We start from the raw sequence: 8,932 nt of genomic DNA on the forward strand, positions 1-8,932 counted from the left end.
GTTTGAGAGAAACACTTTTTTTTGTTGAGAAAATGCTTTCACACTGATAGGAAAAAATATATACTTAAGATTTTTTTTCAAAGTATTTTGAGAGAGATTTTTTTTCTCAGAAATAATTTTAAAAATTTCAAATTTATATTTTTTTATATTCTATGAGAAAATACTTTCTCTCAAAACTTTTTTTAGTCTCAAATATTATTTTTTGCTATTGATATGAAAACTTTTCTTCTCAAATATTCTTTTTTCTCTCATGAAATGCTTTTTTGCTATCAGTGTGATAACTTTTTCTCTCAAACTTTTTTTTCTTTCTCTCAGATCATTTATTTTCTCACATGTAATAAAGACACATTTCTGGCTCCATAGTTGAAATGCCATGTGGGTTTCAAGATGTGTAATGATAACCAGGGTGTTAAATTGATGTGTTTCCTACTTAAACTATACACTATTTCTTGTTTATACTGAGGTGACTGAGGGTCCGACCTAGGTCGGGAGTGCAATAACAGTGCTTATTCATTCAGCCCGGCCGCAGATAAAGTCTTTACTTGCTTGCTAATACTTAAGGGACTATCCCCACAAAAACAGCCTAAGCTTTTTACTTTTCCAAATGTTATTTCACAAATGTTTAAGAGAGTGGTCAGTTATGTGAAAACCAGAGATGAAGAGTATAAGTGTGATGAAATGACTTAAAATTTGTTCTATTATTTTTATTATTATGATTGGGTAATCTGAATGATAAAAAGGGGGGAATTGTTGTAGAAATTTTAATAGTCATTGATCCCAAACAGGTATCATAAGAGAAAGAACCTATTCAATGTATAAAAGTATATGTGTGTACGTGCTTGTGCGTGACGTTTCAGGAACATATGGGACAGGACCTCTGACCTTAGGGACGGTCAGTTTTGGCCAGTTTATTTCAGTACCAGTTTGTGTATTTAAGTAGAAACTGAACAGCAGTAAGGACCTTATCTGAGTGGGTGAAAGGTACAGCGGGTGAGGAGGAACCTTGAAAACAGTATAAAGGCTGTCTCATATCTTCCTGCTGTGTGTCACTCTCTTGCACAGCGTAACTTGTGTACTAGACTGAACCTATTCTTGCAAGAATAAATACTTTTCTTTTTATTAATTTGACTCTGAGTGTCTCTTACGCAGTGATGATGTTTAACAGAATTTTTGCCACAACAAGTGATATTCAAATAATAATGTTTCCACCAGGAGTCGATTAGACATGTTGGAATTTGGAGAAAACAATTAAAACAGTAAAAATGTAAATAATTTCTGTAAATCCAGTTATTAAAAACTGTGCTTTGCATGAGTTTTCAGTGATAGACACATGACTAGTGGCTAATCTGTGAGTGGTACTCCACAAACCTGGAAGGAAGACTTTCTGAATGTATATAATCTTATATACTTAATCTTAAAAGATAAAAAAGAAGTAGGGAGAATATACAGTATATTTTTAATAATTTACTGCCATTGTGAGAATAACATGTAATCAATAACAAAGTAACTGTAGTCTGGTTATGAGTATTTTAAAATATAACAATCTAATTACGAGTACTTCATTTTTGGATTCTGATTGTGTAATCCAGTAAAACATTGTATACAATAAAATACATAAAGAGTCTGTAGAATTGCATTTTAGGTATAGTACAAGTCTCTGTATATAGTTGTCTTGTGCCACAATCCAGAATCTTAATTAGCATTTTATTGATAATGTCTTAGGTTAGGTTAGGGTTAGGGTTAGCACGTAGGGTTGGAGCTGTCCTAATGCAAGTAACCAAGCAAATGTAAAATATCACCCAGAAAGTAGCCTATTTTATCAGTGTTTATAAACTTGCAACAACTTACATAATGGCAAGTTGTTGAAAAGACAATATAAAAGTGACTCAACAGACTTTGTTGTCCATGATGAGAATACATCTGTGTATGTTTTACTGCCCTTCCACCCTCAGGGAAGTTATGCTTAGGGTTAGGGTTAGGATCTCGGTAAAGGCGTAATTTCTTACAACATAGCAACACCACTTTGTTACCTGAATGCATTACTGACGTAATAATAACAGCAACACCTACTTTGCAACATTAAACGGTTTTTAATATGGGTTAAAAGATTGTTCAACCATAGCGAATCCTGTTGCTGCCAAGGGAAGGTCAGAGCCAACAACCCAGTTGAGCAGATGCGTCACACTTACTTGTACATACAGGTCCTTCTCAAAACATTTGCATATTGTGATAAAGTTCCTTATTTTCCATAATGTAATGATAAAAATTAAACTTTCATATATTTTAGATTCATTGCACACCAACTGAAATATTTCAGGTCTTTTATTGTTTTAATGCTGATGATTTTGGCATACAGCTCATGAAAACCCAAAATTCCTATCTCAAAAAATTAGCATATCATGAAAAGGGTCTCTAAACGAGCTATTAACCTAATCATTTGAACCAACTAATTAACTCTAAACACCTGCAAAAGATTCCTGAGGCTTTTAAAAACTCCCAGCCTGTTTCATTACTCAAAACCGCAATCATGGGTAAGACTGCCGACCTGACTGCTGTCCAGAAGGCCATCATTGACACCCTCAAGCAAGAGGGTAAGACACAGAAAGAAATTTCTGAACAAATAGGCTGTTCCCAGAGTGCTGTATCAAGGCACATCAGTGGGAAGTCTGTGGGAAGGAAAAAGTGTGGCAAAAAAACGCTGCACAACGAGAAGAGGTGACCGGACCCTGAGGAAGATTGTGGAGAAGGACCGATTCCAGACCTTGGGGAACCTGCGGAAGCAGTGGACTGAGTCTGGAGTAGAAACATCCAGAGCCACCGTGCACAGGCGTGTGCAGGAAATGGGCTACAGGTGCCGTATTCCCCAGGTCAAGCCACTTTTGAACCAGAAACAGCGGCAGAAGCGCCTGACCTGGGCTACAGAGAAGCAGCACTGGACTGTTGCTCAGTGGCCCAAAGTACTTTTTTCGGATGAGAGCAAATTTTGCATGTCATTCGGAAATCAAGGTGCCAGAGTCTGGAGGAAGACTGGGGAGAAGGAAATGCCAAAATGCCAGTTCCAGTGCTGCTTCTCTGTAGCTAATGTTATAAGCCTGCAAATAATATTTTTACAAAACAGTTATTTCCTCCCACAATTTCTTAACTATACATTAACTGTTTTAATTTGGTCAGAAGGGATGTGTAAGCACTATTAATTGAAAAACTTATTTTTTGTATTACTAAAAGCATTGTGGTTTTTTTTAAAGGTCAAAAGATAGACATAGTGAAAACACAAACCTTTATTTGTCCACTATAACAGAAACTGTGGTTCAAAAACAAACAAAAAAATGTCTTCATGTATCGGTAATGTAATTAACATTGATAAAGAGTAATCTGAACATGATCTTCAGGCTGCCAGGTGGGTGGCCATGTCTTCTTACTGGAAAAAAGTAAAAACAACAATCAATAAATGAGAAATTTACAGAGGTGAATTAAGTTGCCATGTAGGTTTACTTATTCTTACCAGGATGGACAAGGCAACCAATGCACCAACACCTCTTTACGTCCCTTTGAATTAGATCAAAATAAAGAGCCAATTACAAAACAAATCATCATTACATTTCAATCATTACATCACTTACTACATTTTTAAAGCATTTAACGTAAATCATCAAAAGCTTTTAACAAAGCACCATGGAAAGCTATGTACCATCCTCATGTGGCATTACTGTGGTACAGCAACACCACCAGCATTAACACAGAGACACATTTCACATTTAGTTATTTAGCAGACGCTTTTATCCAAAGCGACTTACATTTGAGGATTAAACCAAGCGAGTCATCATGGAGAGGCAAAAACAACGCAAGAAGTGCTCAGAATACAAAGTTCAAACATTGCTCAGAGTAGCATAAACCAGACAAGCGAAGATTTCAAGAAAAAGTTTTTTTTTTTTTTTTTCCTATGTTAAGTGCTCACGGAAGAGATGAGTTTTCAGTTGTCTTTTGAATGCTGTCAGGGATTCTGCATTCCGGACGAGGGTGGGTAGGTCATTCCACCAGCATGGAACCGTGAATGAGAATGTTCTGGACAGTGATTTTGTGCCTCGCTGTGAAGGCACCACGAGCCGTCGCTCCTTGGCCGATCGTAGGCTTCTGGTAGGGATGTAGACCCGTAGGAGCGAGTGACAGTAGGAGGGAGCTGAGCCGGTGGACAATCTGTAAGCAAGTGTCAGCGCCTTGAACTTGACTCGAGCAGCGAGTGGTAGCCAATGCAGGGAGATGAACAGCGGAGTGACGTGGGCCCTTTTGGGCTCGTTGAAGACAAGACGAGCAGCAGCATTCTGGATCATTTGTAAGGGTTTAGTTGCACATGATGGAAGACCAGCTAGAAGAGCATTGCAGTAATCAAGCCTAGAAATAACCAGGGCCTGGACAAGAAGTTGTTTGCATGCTCAGTTAGGAAAGGCCTGATCTTCCTGATGTTGTGCATTGCAAACCTGCATGATCGAGCTGTCTTGAAATGTGGTCTCTGAAGGTTAGCTGGTCATCAAAGATTACTCCAAGATTTCTGACCGACCTTGATGGGGTGATTGAGGATGACTCTAGCTGGATAGTGAAGTCGTGCTGTAGAGACGGATTGGCAGGGAGAACGAGAAGCTCAGTCTTTGCCAGATTGAGCTGCAGGTGATGTTCCTTCATCCATGCCGAGATGTCCGCCAGACAGCTAGAGATACGTGCAGCTACTGTGGGATCGTCTGGTTGAAATGAGAGGTAGAGCTGGGTGTCATCAGCATAGCAATGGTAAGAGAAACCATGTGCCTGTATGATGGGTCCCAGTGATGTGGTGTAAATGGAGAAGAGGAGGGGTCCAAGGACTGACCCCTGCCTCTCCATGCGACCCTGAATGACCTACCTGTGAGATAGGACTCAAACCAGTGGAGGGAAGATCCAGTGATGCCCAGTGATGAGAGGGTGGACAGAAGGATCTGATGATTCACAGTGTCGAAGGCAGCACACAGGTCTAGAAGAATGAGAACTGATGATTTGGAAGCAGCTTTGGCGATCCGCAGGGCTTCTGTGACTGAAAGTAATGCGGTCTCGGTCGAATGCCCTTTCTTGAAGCCAGATTGGTTAACATCCAGCTGGTTATTCAGAGACAGGAAAGATGATACTTGGTTGAAAGCAACTCGTTCAAGTGTTTTTGCAATGAAAGGTAGGAGAGAGACAGGTCTGTAATTCTCTAGAAGTGATGTGTTTAATGTTGGTTTTTTAAGCAGTGGGGTTACCCGAGCCTGCTTAAATGCTGTAGGAAAAATGCCAGTATGGAGGGATGAGTTGATGATGTGTGTTGGTTTTTTAAGCAGTGGGGTTACCCGAGCCTGCTTAAATGCTGTAGGAAAAATGCCAGTATGGAGGGATGAGTTGATGATGTGTGTGAGTGCTGGTAGAAGTGTGGGAGAGATGGCTTGAAGAAGGTGTGAGGGGATGGGGTCTAGAGGGCAGGTGGTAGGATGACTGGAGAGGAGAAGTTTAGATACTTCTTCCTCGGTTAGAGGAGAGAAGGAGGAGAGAAGGTTATTGGCTGTGGGAGAGGTTGGACTAGGTTCCTGTGTGTGTGGAGGAGAGAACTGACTGCTAATGGTTGTTGTTTTGTTAGTGAAGAAGTTAGCAAAATCATCAGCAGTTAGCGAGGAGGTGGGTGGTGGTGGAGGTGGACAGAGGAGAGAGTTGAATGTCTTGAAAAGTGTTCGTGTGTTAGAGGCAATGTTGATCTTGTTATGGAAATATGAAGATTTTGTGGCGTGAACATCAGCAGAAAAGGAAGAGAGCAGAGAATGGTACATACTCAGGTCAGATGTATCTTTTGATTTGCGCCATTTCCTCTCCATTGCCCTGAGTTTAGTCCGGTGTTCCCGAAGAACCTCAGATAACCAGGGGTTAGAGGGGGTAGCGCGTGCTGGCCTGGAGGAGAGAGGGCAGATAGTGTCTAAAGAAGAAGTTAAAGTGGAGCATAAAGTATCCGTTGCGGTATTCACATCTAGAGATGAGAATTGTGAGGGTGAGGGAAGAGAAGATGACACAGCAGAGGAAAGACGGGAGGGAGAAAGTGAGCGCAGGTTTCGTTTGAAGGTAACTGGTAGGGGAGTTGGTGGAGTGTGGATAGTGAGTTGTAGATTGAAAGTAATGAGGAAATGATCTGAAACATGGAGAGGTTTCACCAAAATGTTGTCTGTGATGCAGTTGCGTGTGTAGACCAGGTCCAGTTGGTTGCCTGACTTGTGAGTACCTGTGGTGATGAGCCGATTGAGATCGAATGAGGCTAGGAGAGAGATGAAATCTGTAGCATAAGGCTTCTCTAGATGAATGTTGAAATCACCAAAGACTACGAGTGGGGTGCCGTCCTCAGGGAAAGAGGACAGCAGCACATCCAGCTCCTCAACAAAGCTTCCCAGTTGACCTGGGGGGCGATAAATGACTACAATCTCGATCTTAAAGGGAGTTGTAAGTGTAATAGCGTGATATTCAAATGAGTTGTTATTGCATAGAGAAGAGAGAGTTGAGTATTTCCAATTGTTAGAAATGAGAATACCAGTCCCCCCACCCCTACCAGACTGGCGAGGGGTGTGAGAGAAAGAGAAGTTGTTAGAGAGAGCAGGAGGGGTTGCTGAGTCTTCTGGACGGATCCAGGTCTCAGTCAAGCCCAAGATATTAAGAGTTGAAAGAGATGCAAAGGCAGGAATGAAGTCAGCTTTATTGACTGCTGACTGACAATTCCATAGACCCATAGAAAGAGAGAGAGGTGAGTGTGTGGATGAGAGAACGGGACGCAGATTAGAAGTATTGCGCTGCCTTCTGTGCGTGATGAGAGTGCGTTGTCGAGAGACAACAGGAATGTATTGAAAGCACATGTTGATTAAGGGAAATAGAGTACAAGTAGGAAAGGAAAGGGAGAAGAAGATACTTAAGTGCGTAGCTGGTGTCGTTGCTCGGTGGAGTCGCACAGGTAGAGTCGATGGTCTTTACCCGAGTCGGTCTTCACACGAGAAGGCTGAGCGCTTCCGCTGGCGCTTCCGCGACAGCGTGCGCACTACATAGATATAATGCGTACAACTTTACAGTTGCTGTTTCTGCCCAGCAATTAACACAGCAAACGCAAATCACCCGAATAATGGGAGGAAACGAAACTAGCTGTTGGACAGCGCTCACTTAAGTGCTATACAATTTAAACTGCAATACTATTCAGAGCGGCTGTTATATAAAGTGGGAACGCGTCTCATTAAAATACTAATTTGTGAGAAGGCAAAACAAGAAAATAACCAGAGAATCGAAAACAACCTTACCTTCTGGTAGATACTACACTGAAACAACAGGAGAACTGGATATTCAGAAAAACGACTTGCGCGCTCTTGTCTTGTTCACGGACTGACCGCTTGTCCTGGCCTTGTTCTGGATCTCTTCGACTTTATATCTGTTTTACAGTTGCTGTTTCTGCCCAGCAATTAACACAGCAAACGCAAATCACCCGAATAATGGGAGGAATCGAAACTAGCTGTTGGACAGCGCTCACTTAAGTGCTATACAATTTAAACTGCAATACTATTCAGAGCGGCTGTTATATAAAGTGGGAACGCGTCTAATTAAAATACTAATTTGTGAGAAGGCAAAACAAGAAAATAACCAGAGAATCGAAAACAACCTTACCTTCTAGGTGTACTGTAGACAGGTGAGACAGGTGTACTGTAGCTGCAGGTCGAGTTATGTACAGTGCGTGTTGAAAGGTGTCATGCTGAAAGGTGAATGCTACTACAACAGAAACTAACCCCTTACCTTAACACACAGCTTTCAAGACCAATTAAAAAGACATTTCTCCACAAGCAAAGCTCCAACATACCTACACTTGCAAAAACACACTACAGCAGGTGTTGTCATAAGTAAGCAAATATGAATTCCATTCCAGATGTTTATTTTTTGCAACAAAGTACCGTACACATTAGCATAAATTGAATGTGGAGTTCTTAACATTACAACAGAGCTAAATATTTTGGGATACTGATCCATTCACAGTTTGAGCAAAAACATAAATGAATTACTTAATTTAATAAATTATTTAAATACATTTTCTGTACAAACATCACCGGTATTATGAAACACATAACATTAACAGATTGAAGAGACAGAACAATGCCAACCTTTCTGAGACGCGTCTTCGATACAAATTCCACTGGAAATACGTCCAGAGACGAATGGAATGGACATTCTGTACAAATGTAAAAATCTGGTTAGAAATAAATGTATTACTTAACTTGAACAGAGTTAGAATGCAAAACTATTTTTAAACATCTAAAAATCTAAACAGAACTGAAACAAATATAAACATCAATATTATGATAACTTTCAAAATGGATGACAATGTGTAATAGACTAGCAATGCAAAGAGATAACTGTATTGTATAATATTTTATACGTGTGTCCGTCTTTTGTTGGCGCTTTCTCTTTGCTGCCATGTTGACAGCTGATTTGCTGTGAAGGAAAATAATTTGTTTGCCTTAGTTCAAGTTCACATTGTTCCTTGCTCATTGTACTGGCTTTACCCAAAGTCATTTCACTCTGCGCTCATCTTTGAAATGCCTCTTGGGCATCCAAGTGCAGTTCCTATCACTCTGAATGGGGAAACATCAAATTCTCCAAAACTGTTAAAATATTACATTTAAGATTAAATTTCAGATTTGAAATCACCAATAAAATCCGACAACAGTCTAATTTTTTTTTTTTTTTTGCTATGTTCCTAAAGTATAAAAAAACCAAACAAAGTGCTTTCAGACTGGAGCAGGCAATGCGCACGAGCAGTCATACACGCAAATCTCAGAATACTGTCTATTTCTAGAGCAACCGGAGCTTCTAACAGCAGTTAGTATGACGTGTTAACTTTTCTAAACAACAATTTGCTCTTTTA

General features: G+C 40.3%; 1 long non-coding RNA gene across 1 annotated transcript; it reads right to left on the reverse strand.

The window, feature by feature from the left end:
* Nucleotides 1-3,322: 3,322 nt before the first annotated feature.
* On the reverse strand, nucleotides 3,323-8,518 carry LOC143718376 (uncharacterized). Its single transcript, XR_013196333.1, has 4 exons — nucleotides 8,444-8,518; nucleotides 8,169-8,236; nucleotides 3,503-3,546; nucleotides 3,323-3,418 (listed from the first exon to the last, which is right to left on the reverse strand). It is a non-coding gene; the product is annotated as an uncharacterized LOC143718376 (long non-coding RNA).
* Between the last annotated feature and the right edge of the window lie 414 nt (nucleotides 8,519-8,932).

The sequence above is a fragment of the Siphateles boraxobius genome, unplaced genomic scaffold (genome assembly GCF_051911475.1).
Source record: "Siphateles boraxobius isolate OS27281-9 unplaced genomic scaffold, OSU_SipBor_1 61, whole genome shotgun sequence".
NCBI lineage: Eukaryota > Metazoa > Chordata > Actinopteri > Cypriniformes > Leuciscidae > Siphateles > Siphateles boraxobius.